This window comes from Ursus arctos, unplaced genomic scaffold, assembly GCF_023065955.2.
Source record: "Ursus arctos isolate Adak ecotype North America unplaced genomic scaffold, UrsArc2.0 scaffold_25, whole genome shotgun sequence".
Taxonomy (NCBI): domain Eukaryota; kingdom Metazoa; phylum Chordata; class Mammalia; order Carnivora; family Ursidae; genus Ursus; species Ursus arctos.
In genome coordinates, this window is record NW_026622930.1 from 4,262,231 (window position 1) to 4,289,007 (window position 26,777).

General features: G+C 49.7%; 1 long non-coding RNA gene across 2 annotated transcripts; it reads right to left on the minus strand.

The window, feature by feature from the left end:
• Positions 1–1,791: 1,791 nt before the first annotated feature.
• LOC130544825 (uncharacterized) lies at positions 1,792–11,883 on the minus strand. Of its 2 annotated transcripts, XR_008961463.1 has the most exons (4): positions 7,867–11,883; positions 4,477–7,066; positions 1,977–4,306; positions 1,792–1,878 (listed from the first exon to the last, which is right to left on the minus strand). It is a non-coding gene; the product is annotated as an uncharacterized LOC130544825 (long non-coding RNA). The 2 variants fall into 2 exon arrangements; XR_008961462.1 differs by having other exon boundaries at positions 1,977–7,066.
• Between the last annotated feature and the right edge of the window lie 14,894 nt (positions 11,884–26,777).

A 26,777-nucleotide genomic window follows, 5' to 3' on the forward strand; every position in this document is an offset into this window, starting at 1 on the left:
GGAGCCTGTCTCGGCTGCCTGGGCGCTGCAGGGAACGGCGGCGCCCTGACGTTAGCAGCAGGATTCAGAAGCCCTCCGAGACGGAAAGCGAGCGTCGGTGGAAAGAGTACTGTACCTTTCGCGTTTCTCGGGCATAAAACAAAGGCATCGTGAGACAAGTGTTCTCCACATTCAACAGGTGCCTTGGAACCAGACTCCCCTCCAGAAGCGTCTCCCCTGGGCGACTCTGCGGGGCCACGGGCCGGGTGGCACAGGACCTGCATGGCCTTCCCGCCGCGCTGAGCTCAGGAACCCTGGGGAGGGGCTCACATGGCTGGCCGTCCCTGAGGCTGGCACCCCGGCATCTGGAAGGTAAGCAGGTTAACTCTGTGTGCCTCATCTTGGACTGCTTTTCTTCATGGGCTGCAGACGAGCCGGACGCAAAGACAGCAGCTTCTCTTCCAACGGTGTGTTTGCCTCCGGGACGATCTCTGAAGGGAGGACCGGCCCTTGAGGCTGGGTGGAGCGGACCCAGCCCCATGCAGGCCTCTGCTGGGGCCAGCAACGGGGAGCCAGCAACCTCTCCTCTCAGAAGTCGGTCAGTGCCAGGCTTCGGTGATGGGGTATGATACTCAAACAGAAGTGCACCCGTATTTTTCGTCATAAATAAAGCGAAGAAACACGGATAACCTCTTTTCTAGTACCAAAATGTAGCACCGAGAGTGACCCCGTGGCACTGTGTCCCAGCTGGCAGAGCTCAGGGACTCCTCCTAGGGAAGACAGAAACGGAGGATGAGTGGCCCACGCGACCACGACCGCCACACGCACACTCTGGACCATGACCCATCACTTAACCCAGAGAGCTGCTGACACCACTGAGACTCTCAGCCTTTCCTCCCGGTCGGATCTGGCACTGAAGAGAGGCTGGCCAGGAATGACTCGTCCCGAGTACAACGAATTCATCTGGGAAAACCCCTCTTCACGTACCACAGGACAGAGCCGACCGTACAGCCCGGGGCCCCCTCCTCCAGAAAGACAGCCTCAGGATGGATTAGCATGGAGGCTGACAGACCCCAACAGCAGAGGCGCTCACGAGGCACACGTCCTGCAGTCACATCCACTCTGTGGTCCTGACTGGAGGCCGACGCCGATGTCCCTTCTCTGCTGGCAGCACCGAGGTGCACGGTGCTGGGAACCTGGGAAGAGTCAGGCTAGGGGGTGGTTAGTCCCAACACATGACCGCTCCTGGGAACCCCTCGCCCAGAACCCCAGGGACCAGCACCCTCCGCCACAGTTGGTGGCCCCAGTCAATTCCACTATGCATGTGTGGGTGATAGTCCGCCAGGTGACACGTCACAGTTAAACTACTTTCACCTGGCAGCCGTCCGCTCACATCGCTGGAGAGAGCTGGCAACGGTTTTCATGGGCTACTTGTCTTTAGGGCTGTAGCAGTGTTTTGGCTACTGTCACCCGAGCTCCTTTCAAATGTCGGGGGGACTCTTCAGGAGAGACCCTGGAAGTCTGTCGCCCCAGCCCCCTCGCCGCGGGGAGCTGGCATGGGACCGAGGCCTCCCCAGCTCCGCCTGTTCTTTGCAGTGGATATGGCCCACGGTTGAGCTGTAGGCGACCCGACGCCGTGTGTCCTTGACCCCATCAACACGCGGGCCAAGGGTACAGACCCTCCACGTACATACCGAGACAGGCAGGGACACCACGGTCCCTTCCCCACAGCTCCGTCGGGCCCAGGGAGCTCTTCAAGGCGAGACTTGATACCGAGGAAGAAGTGCACCATGTTTGTTTCGGCACATATCAAGCGAAAATAACACGGGCAACTTCTTCCCAGGCACCAGAGGGGGGCGCTGCTGGGCACGTGCACACTCGCTCCCTCTGGCCATCCACCTGCGGGAACAGGGACACCGAGGGTCAGAGCGTGGTGCTGAGCCGGGTCAGCGCCATCCATCCAACATGTGCTCGGAGGCAGGGGGGCACCAGCTCACCCGGGCTGGGGCAGCACGTCCGGGACGCCCTCTCAGGCGAAGCTGACACCAAGTCCGCTGGGGCATGTGGTCATCCCTGTGGATAAAGCAGACCGGTCCCTCTGCTCCTCGACCCCAGGACGTCCTCCCGGGTGGGAATCAACCACCATGGCACAGGTTCCAGAGTATTTACTGTGAACTCCACAAATGCTCCCGGAGAGCCTCACTCCAGAGAAAACAGGACAGTCTGGACCCCGAGGATATTGAATTAGGCAAAAACCTAATGTGCGCCATCGGCTCTCCTGTGCTCTGCATGGTTCTGATGGTATCCCCCTCTCAAGGAAGCTTCTGGTCCCTTCGAGGCACAGCTGTGCTCTGGAACACCAGCAGTCTAGAGTTTGGTGTGACTTGTGGTGAATATAGCAAATCGGTCAGAGAGGGCCAGGGAGCAGCAGGTGCAAGGAATGACGTCTCCCCCAAAGTCAACAGCACGTCCAGGAAACTCCTCCAGGGAGAGAGGGAGTCTGAGGGTCAATGGGTCAAGGGAGATGCTTTCGGGTCTGCCATCCTTCAGGTCTCCCGGAGAGGGGCCCATGCCAGCAGCCCCACCCTGCATACAAAACACATCAACCAGGAATTATTTGTCATGCATAAATTAACACATTTAAAGTACACACGTAGTAAGTCCATAGGAAAAAGTCACTTTTTACCAAGAACCTGCCTTAGACAGGATAACTGAGGATAGCTGAACCAACACAGCACAGGAAAACACACAGCACAGGAAAAAAAATGCACGAGGCTATCATCTGTCTTTAGCCCAAGTAAGATAAAACCCAACTCAAACTGGCTCAAACAATAGAGAGATTTTTAGGTTTTATATAACTGATAGGCTTATATGACCCAAAAGTAAAGAGGCAGGGCAAGCTTCAGGCAAGGTTTGATCCAGGGGCTCAAACAATGTCACTGAGGTCCTGGGTCCTCTCTAACTCCCCAGTCTATGCCTTTCATGGTACATATTCCGCTCTCTGGGTCCTCACAGCTCTGCCACGCCCAGACCCGGGCATTCTCCTCTTGGTCATCAAATGGCTGTGGGAGCATCAAGGCTCACGTTACCATGTCACATGGTATGACGGGAACATACAGGGTCTACCCTGGCAGCTCTCATAGGAAATGGAGAAATATTTCCTTCCCCAGAAGCCTCAGGAAATACCTGGCCTCTCATTGGCTCAGTGGAGTTAGGGGCCCATCTTCAGATCAATCCCGAGGAGCTGGAGAGGAGTAAAGCGACTCCTTAACCCTGGGCTGCTGTGCATATGCTGTGAGGAGGTGGGGGCGGAAGGGGGTTCAGGACAACCCAGGCCACACGGCAGGAAGAGGGGAGCTTTCAGGACCAAAATCGGGGGAAACCGAGGAAGAGGGAAAACAGGGCGGCAAAATTCCTGACCCACGTCCGCAAGAGCACATGCGCGTTCCCTGAAGCTGGCGCCCGAACCAAACAGTCGTCGAGGCAGATTTGGATACTGAAGAAGAAGTGCACCGCGAATGTTTCGTCACAAATAAAGCGAAAAAAACACGGGCAACTTCTCATTAAGTACCGCACGTCGTGTCAGAGTGGCGGGGCGGCACGGCTTCCAGGCAGCATGCGTCGTGCGATGCGTGCCACGGAGGGCTACTGTTGGTCAAAAACACACAGAATGGCTCGTGAACAACACGGCCCTGAATGGAATGGAAAGACCCTGAGCCCTGACCGTTGTCCCCTCTGCCGGTCAGCCCAGCTCAAGGCGGCGCTCGCGCTGCAGACAGGACATGGAGGTTACTGAGTTGTGAATGAGTGATGAATGAAACCCCACATTCTCAGTGGCCCACGAGGACTACCAGCCCACTGGCTCCATACTCACCATCCCCGCGTCCACACCCTCGCCACGACCGCCATGTAGGTGGGGTGTACGCCCACCCCTTGTCTTTGGGCTTGGCCACATAACCAGCTTTGGCCAAACACACATGGGCAGAAATGTGCCAGCTCTAAGTTTTACTGTGAAGGAGCCACTTACTTTCTTATGCACCTGCCATCGCTGTGGGAACGACGAGCCGGCCAGCCCCAGAGGACGGGGAGAGATGTCCCTTCCCACCTTCACTGAGCAGAGTAGGCCTGCTCTCCACAAGCTGTCCTGGGGAAGGGATGCCTCGGATTACGGGCCAGGAGACACGTGCTTTCAGGGAAAACATCCATGGCCATACCTCCAGTGATGAGGTCCCTCCCTCAAGTTGGTGTCACAGCCAGAACGCCTCTCAGACAGCAGCCGACACGGAAAAGCACCCAGTCCGTTTGGGTCCTCATGAGTCCAGCAAGGCTGAAGGACACACACAGAGCTGAGCGATGGCAACAAAGTCTCTTTCCCCAAGTTAATGAGCAGGGACTTGAAACCTGCCCAGAGAGGGGCTGGATTCGAAGAGGTAATGACCCAGGAGGGGCTCATCAAAACCACACTTGGAGCTCCTCAGACCCCACCCGTTCACTCACCAGTTGTGGTGTGGACACCCACAGCCCTGCCTGGAACCTGGCTTCACGTCCAGGAAATCCTCCAGGGTGAAGTGTCCTGCTAAAAAGAGACTGGCCGTGGACACTCATCGCCGACGTGGCAGGCTCCTCAGACTGGCTCTGTTCCAGCCCCACAGGCACAGCCGACTTCACAGCCACGGACGCTGCCCACGGTAGCACCACGGCGCACACACAGCACACACCCCCTCCCGCCGACCCTCCCGAGGGCAGACTGGACCCCTGTGCCAGGTGATACACACATCCTGCCATCGGCGCCCGAGGTGCGGTGGGTCCCCCGTGGGTGGGGCCCTGACAGCAAGGCCTCTTCCCTGACCTTGTCTGTCGTCAGGTGGACAGTCCTCCTGGGCACGATCTGAGGCTGGAAGAGAAGATCATTGACTAATGATTGCTTGTATCTATTTTACAAAGATGAGACAGGGATCTCCCCCACCAGAAGGGTGGCCCCTCTGTGAACACTGCATTCACACTGGCCCCAACCCTCCTACAACTTCACCAAAGTCTCCACAGGCACCAAGATGTCATCCCACAGATGAACTGGGCGCTGATGGGTAGTCAAACAGGTGACCTACAGCATAAATGAAGTGCACGTCACCGGTCTACCATCCTCTCAGCTGCCCTGGAGAGCGGCTGCCATTACAGTCCCTTCAGTGACGCTGCTGCTGTGTCCAGAAAGCCACCATCCGAGCGAGACCCCACCCCAAAGAGCCACCACAGGTCATCGGACAGACGGAAACCACGGTGAGCCGCCTCCCCCCACCGCAAAAACACGCGCCCTTTTCCAAACATGGCCTCCCCTCCCAGGAGCTGTCCACGCGAGGGCGGGATCCTGAGGGCCACACGCCGCACGGCCCTCCAGCCCGCGGCCCACGTCACCCGGTCCACCTTCCTTGCGCCTACTCAGAGTGAAGCTGGCAATGTCCCTTCCCTGAAGGCGGCATCGGGAACAGGAAGTGCCTCCAGGGTGGGATTTGATACTAAAAAAGAGGTTTCCCGTGTATGTTTCATCATAAATAAAGAGAAGACAACACGGACGACCTCTCCTTCGAGTATCGAAGCTTAGCACTGATCAAAAAAAAACGAAAAACAAAAAACCAAAAGACAAAGAACAAAAAAACAGAAAACACAAAAACGAAACTGCTGAGTCTTCACCGATGCTGGTGTGACCTCTGGGGACTTTTCCTGAGTCTACGCTGCACCTGAGAGCCCAGAAGGCATGTGTCCTATTCAAGTGTCCTGCAATGGTTTCTGGACGTCAGCCGAGAAACCCTTTAAAACTGATACTGGAAAGAGGTCACCCATGAAATATTTTCTACCAATACAGAGAACATTGAGTGTACGACCTCCCTCCAGTTACTAGAGATTTCCTGCTGATGGCACCACGGTCTCCTTCTGGAAGTCCGCAGGCCTCTGCAAGTGCCTCCAGCCACAGTGGGCATCCCAAGTGTGGTCGGCGCATCGGGAGAGAGTTCAGTGATTGAACCGCATTGTGTGGTCCTGAGGCAGACGATGCGGTCTGCAGGGGCTGGCGGCCAGGACCCTGTGCTGAACGGGCCGCACAGTCATCCAGGCTAAGGTGTGGTCCTAAAGCAGAGACACAGGGTGCCTTAGTCTCAAGTCAAATGAGCGCCCCCTTGCAAGCTCCTCCCGGGGGAAGGGAGGCAGGGGTAGCAAGGCCAGGCCGCTGCCCTCCCATGAAACCCCATTTGGTGCCCTCCACTGCTTTCCATTTAAGTCGGTACCACCGAGGAACGCAAACAAATCTCCTTTCCTGAAGTCAGTTACCCAAATGTTGGCACCAACTCTGGGCTGGCTTTTCTGTTTTGCTACCAAACACCTTTGACCCTAATTTTTTCATCGTAGGGGGAATACTGAGATCTCCAGACTCTTTGCAGTCCCAGTAGGGAGGTGGACCAGCCAAGATCCTGAGAGGACCAGAGAGAGGAGTCACCCACCCAGGGAAAGCGAGCCTCAGGCTTCCTCTTACAAAGTTGTAGGACCGTGCCCCCCCTCCTCTCCCAGGCCAGCCTGGTGTGCCCCTGCCACCTCTCACCTTTCTCTTTCATGCATGGGGCTCTCTCCAGGTGGACGGGATGGCGCTGGAGTGTCAGCTCATGAGAAAGATTGGGTTGTGTCGGTCACCGTCACCACCACCTGTGCTCTGGCTCTCAAAAACAAAGTGGCGTTGGGTGGAAATGACCTGGGCCTTCTTAAGGCACCCCATGCCCCTTCCCCAAATGCCGCGAAGGAGCCCGGAACCGAGAGTCATGGCATACTGCCATCTAAACCAACGCACCGCCAACAACCTACCTCTGTGCCTTGGCTCTGGAGACAGCCGAGAACCATCTCCTTTCCCGAAAGTGGACCTCGCCTTCATGGAGTCCTCCTGAGGAGGACTGACAAGGAGCACCAGCATCAGACATGACGTGCAGAGGGAGGGAAGCCTAGGTGTTGGCTCACTCCCCCAGGACTGTGGCCGACCACTTCCGTCTTGTGCGGGAAGTCTCCCAAGGTGCCATTTGATACTGAAGAGTGGTCAGGGGAAAGACTTGTCCTAGAAGAAACACGAGGACCATGGAGAAGAACCATCCATAGAAACCTAGCTTCTTCCCGGACATCAGCATCACCTCCCGAGGGCCGATCGGATACAGTGGCCAGTGGACCAGGTGCGTTTTTGGTAAGTCCCAGAGCCTGTGGTTAACTAGCTGTTCACTTCTCCCTCATCCGGCACAACAGCAAGCATTCCTCCAGATTTAAAATAAATCTACCCAGAATTCTTGTTAGAAATAAACAGGTCCCAGGGGCGCCTGAGTGGCTCAGTCGTTAAGCGTCTGTCTTCGGCTCAGGGTGTGGTCCTGGAGTTCTGGGATCGAGCCCCACGTCAGGCTGTTCCACTGGGAGCCTGCTTCTCCCTCTCCCACTCCCCCTGCTTGTGTGCCCTCTCTCGCTGGCTGTCTCTCTCTGTCAAATGAATAAATAAAATCTTTATAAAAAAAAAACAAACAGGTCCCACCCCAGACCAATGTCAGGGACCCCCCCACACACCCCAAACACACACACAAAGGTCTCACTCTGATCTCAGAATCATCTTTTCTTCCCAGAGATGTCATTAAGTCCAGCACATCTTTTCAGAATGAACTGGAAGCTGGGGGCAGTGGTCCAGGCCACCTACATGGTCTCTCCAGGGCATGCTCTCTGTGCAGCGGGCATCTCCCTAACGTGGGCTGGACTAACTCCAAGCCCATCACCGAAGGGGACAAAGACCAGCCATCCCTCACAGTGGGACCGGATACTGAATGAGCCTAGCTGTGTGTGGTCAGCAGAGGCAGATAAATGCAAGCTCTGATAACCTACCTTCGTCTTCTGGGGCATGGCGCTGTCATGGGACCACTGTCTTCCTCCGGGTTGGCATCACATTGGGAAGTCCTCCTAAGAATGGATAAGATATTGAAGGTGAGTAGAACAGGTAATCAAAGTCAGAGATCTGGGACAGGCTTTGTGGCCAAGCATGTCTTCGTATCCATGGTGCCCATTCCCTGAAGCTGGGATCTGGACCAGAAGGCCTCCACGGTGGGACTGATGCTAGAAAAGAGGTTAACCGGGTGTGTTTCGTCCTCATTAAAGAAACAGAAACCCAGAGAACCTCTCTTCAGGTACCACTGATTAACACTGACAAGAACACCACTGATGCTTCCCCAGACTTGACATTCAGTTCTGGAAGTCCTGTTAATATGGATTGGACACTGCTGGTTAGTGTAACAGGTGACATTAGTCATAAATATAAGGCACAGGCTTCGTGGTCAACCACTTATTTCTGTCCACTGGATGGGAGCTGACAGTAACTCCCTTCCCTGAAGCAGGGATCTGGACCAGAAGGCCTCCAAGATGGGATCTGATACTGGAAAAGAGGTTAACCAGGTGTGTTTCATCCTCATTAAAGAAACAGAAACCCAGAAAACCTCTCTTCAGGTACCACTGATTAACACTGACAAGAACACCACTGATGCTTCCCCAGACTTGACATTCAGTTCTGGAAGTCCTGTTAATAGGGAGTTGGACACTGCGCAAGAGTCAATTTGCTGGATTAGCCATTAGTTCAATGCATGCTGTCCGTCAACCATCTATCCAAGTGCCCCAGTGAGCAGACCCCAATGGCATCCTGAACTTCCTACAGTTGGCATCCTGGCCAGAGGGTGGTGATACTACAGAGAGACTGGTCAAAAGAGCTGTCACATGTATGGTTAACCCCCAGGGCCACAGAGAGACACAGATGCCCCAAGCCAAGGCTGGCTCCTCAAAAGGTCTTCCCAAGCCTCCCTGGATATTGAGGTGCATGGGCCAAGTGACTTTGGTCATAAAGTGCACACACTCAGAGGGTCAGGTGATCACTCGAGTACGTTGAGGTGGTGCAGACAGCAGCATGCTCCTTTGCCTGCGTTTGGACGGCCTCATATTTAGGAAGCCCTCCAAGGAAAGGCCCTCCTACTAAAAATAAGTCCAAGTTTTGCCATATCTGGCCCACGTGTGATGAACGCCTTGCAGACGCTCTCTCTTCCAAGTCTAGCGGAGCCCGGCCAGCCCTGGTTTACTGTCTCTTTCCCCAAAGTCGGGACTTCTTCCGGAGTTCTCCAAGAGGAGATCAGATACTGAGGGTTAGTGGACCAGGTCACAAACGGCACAAATAAAGCGTGTGCTCTCTGGTCAACCATCTCATGTACCCAGACACGTGTCGATGCCACTCTCCTTGTCCGCAAAGTTACCCCTGCCCTTGAAGCCGCCAAGCCAGAGTGGTTTGCTGAGAAAAAGGCTGCCACACATGAGTTATCATCACACACAAGACAAGGAAACGCATCACAAACCCCGCAGAGTTGCAGTGAGCGCAGAACTAGTGTCCCCACCCCACAGTTGATGTTAGCTCCAGGAAAGCTTGCAAGGCGGGATTAGATACTGCAAAGAGGTCGACCGTGTAATGTGCGCCATAAATAAAGCGAACGCGCCACGGACCACCTCTCTCCAAGTACCAAGCAGCAGCAGTACTGACACCAGGACAGTGGCTCTTCCTCAAAGCTGATATCCCCTCCTGGAAGTCTTCCAAGGCGAGATGTGATATTGAGAAGAAGTAGACCATGTGTCCTACGTCATAAATAAAGCGTACACACCATGGTCAACCGCATCTTCAAATACCATGGAGTGACGCGGACCCCGCCTCTCTTCCCTTAATTTGGTACCACCTCCAGGAACCCCTTGGCAATCAATGAGCATCCTGAGTTATCACCAATCAGCAAATGTGGCAGTGACCACAAACCCGTGTCCAACGCCACTACCACCTCCAGGACGCCCTGTAAGGCTGGGAATGGGTGCTGAGTATTGGTTGGGGGACCAAGCGGCCAACGTCATAAATAAAGCACGTGGTCTACAGCCAACCGCCTGGTGATTTATGCTGGATGGTGCCTACCACACAGGCCCTGCTCTCAAGTCGGCATGGCCCCCAGGAAGGCCCTAAGGCCGACCGATGCTGAGAATTAGCAGACCATGTGACATATGCCATAAACAACGCGTAGGCTTTCTGGTCTACCATCTCTCCACGCACTGTGGAATGGTGCTGAAGCCAGACCAGCACGTCTCCCACGAAGTTGGCTTTGCCTCTGGGAAGCCCTCTGCGACTGAATTTGATATTGAGAAGACGTGGACCATATTACATACGACATAGAGCCAGCGCATGTTCTATGGTCAACCATCTTTTCAGGTACCGTGGAAAGGGCTGCTGTCAGAGCCGGCGTCTCTTTCCTCTCGTTAGCACCACCTCCAGGAAGCCCTCTGAGGCTAGATGCAGTATTGAGAAGAAGCCACCATGCAATGTCTGCCACAGATGCAGTGGACGCAGCACAGAGAGACCCCTCAAGGACCCAGAGTGGAGATGACGCCGGAAGGAGCCCGATGCCTGATGCTTAGGTATCGCCTACAGGAAGCCCCCCAAGGTGCATTTGCTGTTATGAAAAGGTGGACCAGGTGACATGCGTTGTAAGTAAAACATATGAAGCATGGTCAACTCCTACCAAGTATCCCAAAGCAGTGCTGGTGCCAGACGGAACCAGCACCTCAACTCCAGAGGCTGGCGGGACCGCCCTGGAGACCTCCGAGGCCGAACCCGATACTGAAAAGAAGTAGACCATGTTCCATACGCTGTTAAGAAAATACATGCAGTGCGGTCGAACCCTTTCCAGGTACCGTGAGGTCGGTGCTGACGTCAGAACCAGTGCTCCAAGTCGACTCTGAGGCCGGATGGCGGAAAGGGACGAAGTGGGCCGTGGAACGTGCATCGTCTGTAAGCGTACACGGCAGGGCCGATCAGATCTTCGTGGAGGAGCGTGTTGAGTCCAGAGCCAGGGCATCTTCCCCGAGATGACTACACTTGATATGGGAAAAAGATAGACTGTACACGTATCGTCAATGACAACAACGAGTCAGTGTGTCTTCAAGTACCTGGAGTGGCATCATCTCGTGAGCACCACGCCTGCCTCTACATAGGCCCGGGGTCTTGAAGCCATCTGAGCACAGCTTGGAGGATGACAAGAGGCAGAACGCGGAATATCCCTCCTTCGCGAACGTTTGAGGCACTGACCACCATTTCTTCACGTACTATGGGGGAACGTGCCAACGTGGACGCAGGACACCTTCCTAGAGGGTATCATTGTCCTAGGGAAGCCCTTGGAGGCTGCGTTTGACACTGAGGAGAAGACTGTGTTGCAAGCATTAACAGACTAAGTACACATCTAACAGTCTACCGTGCCGCCAAGTACCACGGAGCAGACAGGGTGCTGAGGGAGACCAGTGTCGCTTCTCTAACTTCAGGCTCTCTCCAGGATGGTTTGGATGGCTGGGCTAGATACCAAGAAGCGGTTTACCGTCCCACATACATATTCAAAATGTATGTGGGACGGTAAACCATTTCTTCAAGTACCGCACGAGGGCAGTGATGACCGAAGGAAGGCTCACGTCCACAAAGTTGCCTCTGGGGACCTCTTCGGGGCTGCATGTGATGCTGAGAAGCAGCGGCTCATGATGCACACTAAACAAGAGTTGTGCGGTCAACCACGTCACTGAGCGCCAGAGAGCAGCACCGATCCCAGAAAGTCACAATCTCCTCCCCAGAGATGGCGAGAGTTCCCGAGGCAGAACTTGATACAAGAAGAGCGAGAGTATGTCATTTTGCATCATGCAGAAAAGAACATGCCATACAGAAAACCATGTCTTCGAGCATCACGAGGAGGCCTGGTGTTCGGTCCAGTGGCGCCTCCCCGAAGACAGCGTCGTTTCCAGGAGCCTCGAGGATGGATTTGATACTGAGGGTTAGTGGACCGTGTTACATACGTCACAGATAAAGCGTACGCTATACGGTCTACTATCTCTCCAAGTACCACACAGGGACGCCGAGGAGAGAGGTTGAGGATGTGTCCAGAAAGCCTTCCAGAGCTGGGGGAATCAGAGGGCAGGTCGAGCACAACACATGCATCATGCGACAAGCACACACAGGCTAGGAGTCTTGTCTCCACTGTCAGGAGTTGGTGCTGACGCTGGAACTGGTGGCTTAGCCCCAAAGCTGGCAACTCCTCCGGGAAGCCCTCCAAGGCTGCAAGTCCCACTGAGCAGAAGTGGACGATGTTATGGATTTCATGATTCCAGAAATACTGATTAAGTGCCTACTATGTGCTGGGCACTGTGCTGGATCTGAGGGAATGGGTACGTGGGCACAGTGGGAGGGTGGCCATGGCATGTGGCTAACGGGACTGGAAGGGTGGGGTAGGGGACAGGTGAGCAAAATGACAACTCTAAGATGGCCTGTGTGCAACCGAAAAGAACACCTGTCTAGTTCTGAGCAGGCCAAGCAAGTACTCAGGGCCTGTGAAGCCCAGGCTGTAAACCCAAGTTTTGGGCATTTAAAAAAAAAAAAAATATATATATATGTATTATATATCTATGTAAAGACTAACGGCCATCTCTGCCTCAAAGTCAGGGGCACGTCCCGGAGGTCCTCTCAGGCCGACTGGATCTGAGCAGTAACCACCATGCCATCTTCATAAGCAAAGCAGATGTTGTTTGGGTCAACTGACTGCCTAAGGTCAGAACCTCCGTTTCAGCCCCCATCTTGGCACTGCCTCCAGAACACCCTCTGAGGTTGAATGTAATCTCGACCAGAGGGGGACATTCATACAAACACAGGAACATCAACATAGGGCAACAGCTCTTCCACACCGCACAGTGTGCTGGAGGCTGGACTGCTGGGTCCCCCTGAAGGCAGTACGGGCTCCACGAAGCCCTCCCAAAGCTGGCTGGGCTTCTGGGGAGTGGTGGGCCATGCCACACAAATGCTTCCTCGCGCAAATGCCACGGGGCAAACCATCTCTTCAAGCACCACGGCTGAGGCTGGAACCGGCGTCTTTGCCCCCGAGTTGCATCACCTCCAGAAACCCCCCAGAGGGTGCATTGAATAAGCCTCGTTGCGCAATTCGGACATCAAACACAGGCACCGGGAATTACCATGGAGCAGTGCCGGAGCTAAACCCAGTGTTCTCTTCCCTCACGTTGGCAACACCTCCGGGGTGCCCTCCGAGGATGGATTGGATACTGAGAGTTAGTGGACCATGTTACATAGGTCAAAAATCATAAAGCCTACGTTCCATAGTCTACCATCTCTTCAGGAACCATGGAGTGGTGCTGACCCCAGACCAGGGCTTGTCCCTGAAGTTGGTGTCATTTCCAGAAAGCTCTCTGAGGCCTGATTTGGCACTGGGAAGCAGACACGTGGTGAACATAAATGAGCCCCCCTCAAGTATGGGGGAGCGGTGCTGATGGGGAAGAGGCGCCTCTATCCTGAAGTAGCATCTTTCCTAGGAAGGCCATGTCAACTCAGAAAGATTGAGAAGAGGCCAACCATGCCACGTTGGCCATGCTTTGGCCAGGATATGGTCAATTGTCTCCTTATCGAGGTGAGGGGCAGTGGTTTGCTCTGCATGGCAGAATGGGAAGCTCGAAGGACAGAGCTCAGATGTGAAAGGGGGTCCCTCAACTTCTGGGTAACAACTTCCCCACGCTCTCCCAAGCTATGGCAGTCTTTGCCACACACCACACCACCCTGGTCTACTCAAGTCACAGACCTGAGTGAGCAGTGGGTTCTTCTAGCTCCTTCTCAACATCTCCACCTCCCCCAAGAGGCTTTCCTTGGGTCTCTCCATCCCCTCTCGTAGTCCAACTGTCAATACCACCACCCCGTAGAAATGGAATGCACAGCCATGACAGTTGGTCTCCAAGGACAGGGCAAGGGCAGGCTCCTGGGCAGCAAGGTGGGAAGACACAGCTATCCTCCCAAGTCTTGAAACCCAGCGCAGAGCATGTCATCCCCCTGCTCACAATCCAGTTGTTGAAGACCAAACTCCTTAGAAAGGCATTCAAGGCTTCAGCCTACCTTCCCATCTTCCTCCTGCTTCCTGAGCCCTGACACCGCCCCAGGCAACTCAGCCCCTTGTTTGCATCCCCTGACCCTCCCCAGCACCCTGCCTGTGCTTCTCCACCAGCCCAACCCCACTTCCCATGTGGTCATGCACAGCAATAAGTTCATGTTTTTGAAACACCCATCAGGTGCTGAAGCTGTGAATAAAACAGGGTCTCTGGCCTCCTGCAGCAGCCTCTAGCTTAGCAGGGGAGACCCACGTTGAAATAATACTGCAGAGCGTTGATTTCAAAATTAAAAGAGGTCAAAGTGTTTTGAAGAAGCAGGGAATGTTAATAAGAATATCTGACCAGTTGGGGGAAGCTTCCCAGAAGTTTATAGTAAAAGATGAAGGATGAGGGGAATAAGCCAGGAAGAGAGGGGACAAGAGTGGCAATGCAGGGTGGAAGTGGAAGACTGGGTGGAGCACGGGCCAGGTGGAGCATGGGCCAGGTGGAGCACGGGCCAGGTGGATAACCCACGGACCAGGTGGAACACAGGCCAGGTGGAGCACGGGCCAGGTGGAGCACGGACCAGGTGGAGCATGGACCAGGTGGATAGCCCATGGACCAGACAGGTAAAGCGTGGTCTGGATGGAGCATGGTAACCAAGAGAGCAGACCTGTGAATGGGGCACGGAGAGCCAGAAACGAGCTAGAACCAAGGCACAAGGTGGAGGCTAGATCATCCAGAGCCTTATAGCAAAGGTTAAAGATTCCAGATTTTATCCTCAAGCCACAAGAAAGCCCTTATTAGCTGATAAAGAACACGAGCTTCATGTTTTTCTAAGATAGGTCTTGCTGATGTGAAAAGACAGTGCTTCTGGTGGCAAGAGTGGGAAAGGGAGAGAGTCTAAGAGTTCAAAAAAGAGCATGGTAGCCTGGGCAGGGGAGGGGTCATGGAAGTGGCGAAAGCAGGCGTATTTGAGCACAGGTAGGAAGAAGAGCATGAGAGATCTGGTGGTGCTCCAGACGCAGGTAAGGAACGGGGAGCACTAAAAGAAGGTCCAGAATCCGTGCAGGTATCTGGCAGGGAAAGTAGGAGAGAAGGGCACCGCTTCCTGAGGTGGGGAGCCCCGGAGGAGAAGCAAGTGTCAGTGGGGGAAAGGAGCTGAGTTCTGAGTTGCACCAAGTATGAAGCACCAGCAAGAGGCCCTAGCAATCAGATAGAGGCCCCTGGTCATCTTCATGAAAGTTCCTCCAGAGGAGTGGTAGGGTTGGAAGCCAAATAAAAGTGAAATGCAGAGAAAGCACCGAGAGGATGGCAGCTAGAGGCAGGAGGTGGCTTCCTGGGATTTTTCAGACTAAAGGCACTACAGCATGCTAAGAGCCAACGGGAAGCCTCCAGGGGATGGGAGAAGCCAGCCATGGCAATAGAAGGTTCCAGAGCAGCTGGGGGTCGGGGGGTAGAGCCCATGCTCAGGTGGCGGTGTGCCATGCACCAGGGGCAGGTGGCTTCCTCCACTAGTCATTAGGGAAAGAGAAGCAAGGGGGTTAAGGCTAATGGGGGAAAGCTGGGGGAGTGCCTTTTGATGGCTTTTATTTTCTGTGTGTCCGTGATTGGAGAGGACGCCACTCATGTCTCCTCTTGGAATGGGAACTCCTCTGGGCAGGAGGGGTCACACTGGCCTCTGCTCTGAATCCCCAGTGGCCAAAACCAGACATTCTGTAGAATGAATAGCAAGAATATCAAGGAATGAAAGGACGGACAACTCCAAACAGCCGCAATGAACCCTGACACCGCTGTGCCCTCCTGGATCTCTAGAGCAGCAGGCAACCCATCCTCCCCACCCAGCTCCCCAACACATGGACACCAGCCTGGACGAGCATCCCCTCAGCTCAGACGGCTGTGGCCAACGGCCCTTCTTACTCTTCCAGACCCCTGTCAATGCCCCACTCACCACCTGTCCGTTGGCTCGGCCATTCTCTCAATGGCGCATGGATCTTCTCGCTCATGTGTGCCCTCCTTGCTCGCCCTCACAGATTCACTCGCACACTTGTCTGCTCCTCAGCGGCTCCCCCTTGCACTGCTCAGTCCACACACCCTCTCAGGCACACAGCTGTGAGCACGCCTGGCTAGCACACCCTGTACGGAGGTCGGGGTTGCCCTGACTTAGTGTTCCTGCCTCTCCGGAGCTCACAGGCTCGTAGGGAGAGAGACGGACACAACCCACATGTTGATAAGAGATCAGGTAAAGTGCACAGAATGCTAGGATATCGGGCTTACAACACCCATAGTCCAGAAACAGCCAGGAGCTTCAGCTCCCACAGAAGGGGCCAGGCCCCGAAAGAGCAAAGAGAGGCAGTTCTCTCCTCCCAAAGACTAGGGCACAGTTTGGGGAGGCCAACAGGAGACAGCAATGAGACCCCTCTCAGACCTCATCATCTGGAAGCTCATAAACAGGAGGAATGGAAAAAAACAGATACACACGCATCTTAATAATGATGCCAAGTCAGAAAATACTATTTCATTTTTTTCCTTACCATAGACAAATACAAATGTAGGTATGGTTTAAAAAAAAAAACCTGAAACTCAAACTCTAAGACACTTAGAAACTGGTTGTATGCTCTCTGAATTACCAGAGAAAATTTTTAAAAAGAAAAATATGGTCTATATGATAAAATATCAGGAAAGAAAAGATGAAACAAATAAAACAAGCATTAGTGCAGTTGTTTTAAGTCCAGACAAGACAATCGAAACATAAAAATGTAAATGGGTTACGCACCCTTAAAAAGGAGAGTTTTCAAGTCAAGGCAAAAGCCTTAAATCCAAAGTATCTGTCATCTATTTGAGGCACACTTTAAATAATTAACGCAAAAAAAAAAAAATCAAATCCAAGGAATGGGCATAGATAAATAGGAAGGCCTCAATTTCCATGCATTTGGCTTTCAGGCAACCCACACTCTCATGCACTGACATGTCCAGAACCACAAAATTTATACAACAGCTGACTGCCAGCAATCCACTCCCTATCAACGGCATCCCCAGTTTTACATACACAGCAATTTGTTCAATTTGTGCAGTTGCCTAAATACCTCCTTGCAGAGGCTTCCAAAGGGTATTCTGAGGGGCACCTGAGGTCCTCCAGGCCTCTGTTGGGATGATGCCCACAGCTTGAGTTCACCGCCCAGCTTCCAATAGGGTAGCGCTGATTTGATCTATTTTACTTATTGGGCTTCTGGGGAATATTTGGTTTGAATAAAGGGGTTGGCTGCATTTGAGAACCAGTATTTAATTACAGTTTGCTCTTATTGTTTTGTAAAAATAAGTGAAAAATGGAAAAATAAAATTGCTGATACCTGTGGTTAAGAGCATAGATCTCACATATACTTAAGAAATTAAGACGAAGATGGAAATCGTTAGGCAGACCCAATGTGGCCAATCTCTAGCCTCAGTAATTGAATTTAAGGCAGTCAACTATTTGTTTGAAAAGAACAAAATTAAAGAACATCCGTGGAATGCTAGAAATGGCCTAGAAATGTGCAGAATATTGAGCTCTCGAGGAGCAGAACACTCGGGAACATGCAAGTCTCTGGTTCAACTTCCAAACAACATTTTGCCTTGAATACAGACTTCCAGAAACAATTACATGGGAGGGTAGGGCTACCTAACTCAGGAACACAAAGGAAAATAAAACAGAGGTGTCTCTGCAATTTCAAGTACCCAAGAGAAAAACCATTAAACAGGTTGATAAAAACCACCTCTCAGAGGTGGAAGGTACAATCCACAGCAATGATACAACATTCACAAACATTTACATTCGGAATAAAATAGCATTCGAAGGAAATGGGCAAACAGATAGAAACAGTTTCCAGGGCCTCTCAGTCCTAAAGACATCAAATAGGCAAAAAAGTAAATGATAAACAAATTCAGAGGCGAGCAACATCATAGTTAACAGAAAATGAGAAATAAAGAAAAGATGCTTACTTCATCAATATTAAGTTATACTGTCCAAAAAGCTCTGACTCATGTAACAGATAAATGTTATAAACTTTTAGAATGAGATTGTAATGTTTTTAGATTACTTCATTCTCTACGAAGAAAGCCCAAAAGAATTGACTGAAAACCTAGTAAAACAAAATGTCTTTACATCAAAATCTGTACCCTATAAATGAGATGTACACCTTACTTTTAAAGGTCCATGGAATGTTTACAGAATTGATTATATAAAGCACAAAGAAGATATCCGTAAATTGCCCAGAGTAGAATCTACATATCCACATTCTCTAGCCACAGTGAAATATAACCACAATTGAGTAAAACAAGGTAAGCAACACACAACCCAAATTGATTAGAAATTAATTTTAAAATAAGCTCTACTTTTGCACATTAAATTCAGATAATCATCTCTTCTAAGAGCAAGAAGAAATGAAAAGCATAATTACAAATATTTTTAAATATTTTTAAAACTACATATTAAAACTTATGCAGTCAACATTGCAAGCAGAGGCAAATTCATACCATGAAATGTTTTCATTATTTAAGAAGAATAACATAAGGAATATATGGACAGATCCACAAAACAAGCTTCAGGAAAAGCAGAAGGAAGGAATCAATAAAGATAAAGGCAGATATTGTTGAATTGAACACACACACACACACACACACACACACACACACATAAACAGTTGAATTGATAAATTATTCCAAAAACTGATTCTTTGAAAAACCTCTAATAGAGACACTCTTCCAGCTCATCTAATAAAAAAAGAGATAAAGTACACATACACAAAATTAAGAATGACAAAGGTGATACAATCATAGAAATAGATTAGAATGTTATAAAACTACTATTTATAACTCTATGCTGAGCAGTTTTTAAATCTCAGAAAAATCTATTATTTTCTAGGATTAATAATAGGTTTTTAAAAAATCACTAAGCACTCGCCAAGTGCTAGAGAAGGTGCAAGGTACTTTATCTCTTTAGTCCTCACAGTGGCACTCTTAGCTACAGGCTCTCGTTTTCATCATTTAACAACTGAGGAAACTAAGAATTAGGAAGGAGACATAGTTTTCCCAAAGTCACACGGGAAATGACAGAGCAAGAATTTGAACCCAAGTTGTCTGATTTCAGTACCTGCACATTTAAATGCTGGGCTATATTAGAAAAAGAAGCATATATTCTACAGATGCAAAATATAGGAAGAATCCAATTAATACAGAAGAAACAGGAAAAGTTGTCAAAGAATTATCCCGGGAGAGTTATATGGGTGAGTTCTTTCAAGCTTTCATGGAATAGATCATTCAAATGATGTATATATGGTACAGAATACAGAAAAAGATGGAATGTTCCCTAATTCATTTTACAAAGGCAGCATAACTTTGATACCAAAACCATCAAAAAATGTGAAAAGTCCTAAGTGAAATCCTAGCAAATCATGTGGTATATTAGAAGAACAATACTCCATAACCAGGGAGAATTTGATCCAAAAAAATGTTTCAGAGTTATGAAACATTATTATAATTCATGCATCAAGTCAACAACACAAATATCACTACAAATTAATCAAAAAAGCATTTCATAAAGTTCTAAATCCATTCCTGATTTTAAGGTCATATACGAACTAAAAATAAATACTTCATTAGCATTACAAAAAACATACCTAAAAAAATTATTTGTTATTATACTTGACAGTGAACCAGAAACAAGATGAAGATTTCTATTTTCAACAGCTTAATGTTTTGGAAGATCTAGCCAATGCTATAAGACAAGAAAGAGAAACAGAAGACATAAAATATTGAAAAAGAAGTAAAATTTGTATTATATAGAAGTGAATGACTTTTACCTAGAAGTTCCAAAACATTCAAATAAAAACTTGTAGGAAAATGAAAGAATTCAATGAGATAGCCAGTAACAATAAAAATGCAATCTCTTCCCTACATGCTACTAGTAACCCGTTAGAAAACATAAAGGAGCAAATTCACAACAGAAACATGTAAGGCATATTTAATTCCTTGAAATAAGCTTAATGATGAATTGTGAATTTGTCAAATTTGACAAATTGTGAAAAAATATATAATATATATATTACTACAAAAGATTATATAAAGCACAAGTATCAAAAAATATAAATTCTCTTCATTTCACAATTTTATAAAATTCCACAGAAAATCTATAAAGAATGTTTTTAACTTCCTGATATCACTAAAATTCATCTAGAAAAATAAACAAGTGAGACCAATGGAGAAAATACTGAGATATGAGAATGAAAGACTATTGCTCCCAAATAATAATACATATTATAACAATACTATATTAAAACAAAGCAATACAAGTATAAGAATAAACAGATTAATTGAATAATAGAAAACCACAACAAGAATCAAAAACTATAAAATTATCTAGCATGTGGTACATATGGAAATAGAACATATGGTTATTTCTTACAATAAATAAATGATTAAAGATTCAAATATAAAAGATGACATCATGAAAGAACTAGAAAAAATAAAAGTGCCTATATAAGCACAGTGTGGGAAAGGCATTTCTAAGAGAAAAGTATAAGGAAAACTTAGGGATAGATTTTTAGAACATAAAAACGTTTTAAATTTAAAAAAAATGAAAAACACCATGAGTAAAATGGAATGGCAAATGAAAATGGCAGGGGGTGGCAAGGGTGGGGTGACCATTGGTAATACAGGATAGAAAAAGTTACTGTTCTTTTTTTAAAAGTCTTGTAAGATAAAAATAAAAGGAGGAACACACCAAAAGAGAAAAATGGGTACGACGTTCAGTTCAATATGGTGAATTAAATACAGATGTTCACCTGCCTTCCCCCTTAAAACTGCTAATGGGGGAGAAGAGATGTTCATTTTGAGATAAGCACGCAGGGACAAAAACAAGAAGACAGGAGTGGAAACTGATTCAGAACTGGGAAAACCAAATTTAAATGGCTGTGAGGGAGGTTGAAAGAAAGCCTGGTGTATCCCATGGGACCCACAGAAGTCTCAGGAACTGACAGCACCAGACACCTTGATGTGGCAGGAAAATCTGAGCCTAATAGGATGAAGTGGCTGAAAGTCTGTTTAAGAAGAAGGCAGGTCGCCAAATCCTCAACCCACCATGCAGAGCCTTCCCTGATCCTGAAAGAAGATTGACAATGTACAGAGAAAGTAAAGCAAAGGTGACTAACACAGAAACAGCAAGCACAGCTGAGGGTAAGAGTTCTAAATTAAAGAGGAAGAAGGCAAAATTTACAAGCTGGATGTTGAGAACCCCCAGTCTTCCTCCTCAAACCTCCCAGGGCACTGGCAGCCAGATATACTCTAGGCCAGAAACTAAAGATCCTTTGTTGGGAACATTTGAGCAGTCTAAAAGAAAAAGATTTTAAAACACTAAACATGGGGGGGCACTAGCTAGCTCACTCTACAGTACAGCCCACAGCTCACGAGTCCCAACTACATCATCAGTTTGAACGCTGAGAGCTTCCGAAGAGCTCACTAGTGTATCTGTGTGTGTATCTATATTTATATGCTGCTCTCTCTCACCAGAGAGTTGAGAAAAGCATGTAACATGGAAGTCAGAGACGCATATACTTGGAAGGAAAAAAGAAAAGCTTGGCGACGCTGTAGGAAGAAGAACATTTCACAAAAACTATCATTAACATTATCAGGGATATCAAGTATTATCAGGAATCTCAAAGCAATCACATCCATAAAACAAAATGTCTTAAAATAACACTTGGGAGTGTAATAAAAAATCTTGCAAATAAGAGATTGTGGAAATGAGAATAGGTTAAAATATGAAGACTGAGAAATCTCTCAGAAAGAACAAAGAAGGGGTGCCTGGGTGGCCCAGCGGTTAAGCGTCTGCCTTTGGCTCAGGGCGTGATCCTGGCGTTATGGGATCGAGCCCCACATCAGGCTCCTCCGCTATGAGCCTGCTTCTTCCTCTCCCACTCCCCCTGCTTGTGTTCCCTTTCTCGTTGGCTGTCTCTCTCTCTGTCAAATAAATAAATAAAATCTTAAAAAAAAAAAAAAAAAAGAAAGAAAGAAAGAACAAAGAAATCGAAGGTTGAAAACCAGAGGGGAAAAAAAACATGGGAATATTAGAGAACCAGTCAAAGAGATCCAACATACAAAAAACAAAAGTTCTAGAAAAACGGATGGAAGGAAATTATCCAAGGATTATTCCCCAAAAATGTCCACAGCAAGTTTCAGATCAAAGGGCCTAACAAAATGGGTGAACAGAGATCCACATCAAGCTGCATATGCATGAAATTTAAAACACCAGAAGACAGTAAGAGAATCCTGCACATTCCAGAAAGGGAGGAAAAGAAGATCACATACAAGGGCTGAGGAATCACAAAGGTTTCAGACTTCTCCTCACCAGCACTAGAAGTTAGAAGACAATTATTTCTGCTTTCAAAGTCTGAGGGGAAGAAAGATGACCAACCAGAATCCTATACCCAGCCAAACTATCTACGTCATTGTGAAGTAGAGATTCTCCTTTTCAGATGTGAAAAGTTTTCAAAAATGTACCTCCCCTGAACCCTTTCAGAGCAGGGGAGTAAACGAAGAAAGATAACCCAGGATTTATAAAATCAGGGGTCCAACAATGGATAGAGGATCAGGGGACTTCCTCAGAAGAGAATGAGGGCAGGAACCCCAAAGATCAACCAATCGGGAACAGAAGAGGCAAGAACGCTCCAGGAAGAGATTTCTTTGAAAAGATAAAACACATTTTAAAAAATTGTTTGAACGTACTTGAATGTGTTGAGAGGCTTGAAATAAATCTGTGATAAGTTCACTTAAAACTAACCAAAAGAAACAAACACCCAGGTAATTATTAGTTCCAAAGAAAACAAAAAGTTTTGAAGGACAAGTAAATAATCATAATATTGCTGCTCAGCTGTCAGGAGTGTTCCATGGTTACAATAATGCAAACACTGACTACGGACCAAACCAAAACCATAAACCAAACATTAAGAGGATGGGGCACAGAGGTATGGCTTGTGGAAGGTGAGGCCAAGGACATACGTTCTGTGATTGAAAAATCAAGGTAACCCCCAAGCTTTAAAAAAAAAAAAAAAAGCCGAAAAATAAGAATGTTACTTAGAAAAATGGATGTAAATGTCAAAAGAATGAGTTAAAAGAGTCCAAACAGGAGCAGGCTATGGGGTGGGGTGGGGGGGTGGACTGGTGCCCCTGCAGCGGGCTTACAGAACGATCTGACCCTGAGAATGATGCATATGCAGGACTTCAACAGAAATAAAACTAAGGGAAGACGAACAATGCAAGGAACCGGAGCTGGCAGGTCAGATCCTAAGACCCAGTAAAGATATGAGGGAAATGCTGTGATCACAGGTAACGAAAGAACTGACAATGATGTGTGCTAACAAATTGGCAAATGTTAAAAACTTGGTAGTGCCCATGGAAACCGGCACTTCTTAAACTAATTCTAAGATTGCAAGTTGGTACAAAGTTTATGGAAGGCAAGTTGGGCACAAAATGCTCCCCCCCCCCCCCACATAGCCATTCCACTTTGAGAATGAACTTCAGGAAGCAAATCGGACACATATGTGAGGTGAACAAAGACGCCCACCCCAACGTACACAATCCGGCTTTGGAAATTATCTACATATCTCATAAGAGAGGGCCCACTGACTCCGTCCGGAGGCAGGAATCTGCTAGCATACTCCGTAACCACTAAAGCATCACAAGCTAGAAAATTACTTACTGGCATGAGAAGATATTCAGGCTGTAGAGTCAGGTGATAAAACTAGATGACAACAAGGAGCCCAGTTAAAAATATACACACGTAATGTATGTGTATAAACACACACAAACACGTGCCCATCCCTACGTGCACACCCACACACACACCCACTTGTGTAATGCACAGAACTCAAAAGACCAGAGGACGGTCATCAGCACTGGCAGTGTTCACCACTGAGGGACTGGGATGAAGGCGATTCCTAGTTTTCATTTTATTCTTTTTAGTATTTTCTAAGCTTTTACAATAAACATGTATTTCATTTCTAATGAGAAAAAATACTATTTTTTTGGAATTATGATGTGCAATAAGTTTTCGTTATTAGCTTCTTGCCTTTTATGGGGAAAACTCACATGGCTCCATTGTTTATTGCATTTTCCACTATAGTAATGAGCTAACAAAATGCAATTTTATGCACAATGTTTAAAAGAAGCCTCATTTCTGCCAGGAGCATGAAGTTAAACCTGAGTCGCAACTCCAGCTGCCAAAAAGGACCCTGGTGTCCAGTCAGCTGTGAAGTGAACACGGTCCCTACCAATCGGATGGGATCAGGGACGAGGGACAGCTCTCTGGGGTCGTGTCCCTACTGACCTCACCTCCTTGCCTGCACTCTCCCTAGTGCGGCCACGGGCAACGTCTAAGTCGCTTATCTGGCTGGCCGGCCCTGCACGCAGAAAAGCAGCTGCCAGAACAGCCCAGCCTCTGCCTGCCGGTGCTCTGGTGGGCAGTGCAAGCATTCGGGCCCCTCTGAGGCCTTCACACATGCTCCAGTCCGTCTTGGATCACCTAGAGTCCATGTATCACCTTTGTCACGGGCACGTATGCCTTTTAGAGTGCAACGAGGAAAAGCGGAACTCACCCAGTGAAGTGGGTGCTCCCCCCATCACAGGTGTCCTCGGGAAAACTCATGCTCAAGAAAGCACTCCTCCCCGGCTCCCTGCAGACGACCTTCCAAGACAAGAGGGCCAAGTCACAAGACCAAATCCAGCCTGTAGGGGCATGTCTGCCTCACAGGGTACGGGGAACTGGCAAACACTCCATGGGGGGTACGTTGGGAATGGTGAGGCCAGCACCAGGGACATGGAGCTGGATCAGAGCTGGCTGCTGCCCTCTTTTATGATCTCTATCCAGCCTGTGAAGGATCTGATGCCCGTCCACAAGCCTGGCATAGCTCCGACCCAGAGCCAGGCACGAACCGACGTGCATCCCCCTTGCTGGGTGTCTGTTCCTACAGCCCCGTGGTTGTGCAGCCTGCCACCAGCCCTGACCTCACAGGCTGAGACCCGCCCCTGGCTATGCCCCGACCCTGGGCTCCGAGCTGTGTTTGTGCTGTTCACCCCCTTGCCCGTTTTTGTAGAGTTCTGGCCACACCACTCCTGGATGCTCCCCTGCTGGGAGAGAAATGGGCTGGCCTCAATGACAGACGGATGCCCTCCCAATGGAGGCTCTCTCTGAGGCCACGCAGGGGGAATTTGGGGGCAAGCCAGCACCCAGTGGGCTCTGGGGTAGGGAGCAAGCTCAGGTGGGCTGAGGGCAGCCCCAACCCCACTTCCCTGATGGGCCAGGCCAAGAGCGAGCCAGCTCCACAGCCTATGTGTTTTGAAACATGCTATTTGGGGCAACTGTCAGGAGCAGGAAGGGAGTTTTCCAGATGCTTCCCTGCAGGGTTTTTATAAAAGGTCCTGAAATTGGGAGACGTTGTCATGAAAGTTTGTTCTTTCATCCTGATGAGCAAAGCATAAACATGTGACACCAAGCTCTTAGGACCCAAACCCCTGGCACGAAGGAGGATGGTGCCGCCAATCTCCCAGAGGGGAGCAACAGACCTCTGGGCTCTGTGGTCAGGGCACCTGTCTGCTGCCCCTCTTCACGCTATGCATTCTGGGGAGGCAACTAGTATGGGGCCTGCTCTGGGGGGATGGGACACACCCTAGACTTGGGGACACAGCTGGGCTCACTGCACTCATCTGAGCCTCAGTTTCCTTCTCTGCAAGGGGGGGGGGTGACGCACCCTCTGTGGCACCAGGGGTCCCAGTGAGCTGCCAGTGTAGCAGCACCTACCGACTGGAGCCAGCTCCCGGGGAGACTGGAGCTGGTAAGGGAGGGGCAGTCCCCTGGAAGCTACACCCTGAAGAGCCTCTTCCTCCCTTCTTTCTCCAATACCTGCCCAGCGCTTTCTAGGTCCCCAAACCCTTTTCCTTTGTGCCCCGCTGCACCCCAGAGGACAGCCATCATGCCGCGAGACCACCTCTTCCAGCCAACGCCAGCCCCTCCATCCCCCATTCTGCCCCTTCCTCCTCCCGGTAGGAAGCCAAGCCTGCACACAACACACTCCCTGGCTGAGGAGAAAGAGCCTGGGAGAAGCAGCCAGGAGACCCACAAAGCAAAGGACTCAGGCCAGAGGGTCCCGGGCCGCCCCCACTGTCTTCTGTGGCTCGAAGGGAATGCTTCCACACTTTGGTGACCACCCCCACACTTCAAGTATGGCCTTCCCCAGGCCAACGAGCACCCAACAGCTGCACATACAGCCAAACCAAGGAATGTGGGCCCGCGGCTCACCAGGGTACTAAATATTTGGATAGGTGACCTGTGGAGCAGTGGGATTTGGACGGGGGGAGGAGGGTCAGCAAAGGGTATGCATAGGCAGGATGGGCCAGAACATCAGGGGCAGGGGCTCAGAGTTGCAAGGAAGCAGCAGGGGACCCCGGGGGCACGGGGGCTGGACGAATGTCCATTTAAAAAGGTCTGAACTCTGGCCTGGAGTTTCCCCAGAGAACCCCACAGGGGGGCCATCAGTAAATGAGGCCAGAATCCCAGTGGCACCTGGGGGCAGAGGAGGGGAGGGGACAGCCGAGGAAAGAGAGGCCACGGGAGGGACACATGTGCCCAGGCCTGCCCTTGTCCCCTCTGGACAGCTGCCAGCAGCCCTGGTCAGCAGGGGCCACCGGGTTCCTGCTGGTCTGGGAACATCTGCCAAGCGAGCAGGACTATCTCTTATTTTATCATGTTGACCCGAGGGAAAAGAAATATAACAAACCGGCCCCAAAGTTACCAGCGAGGATCA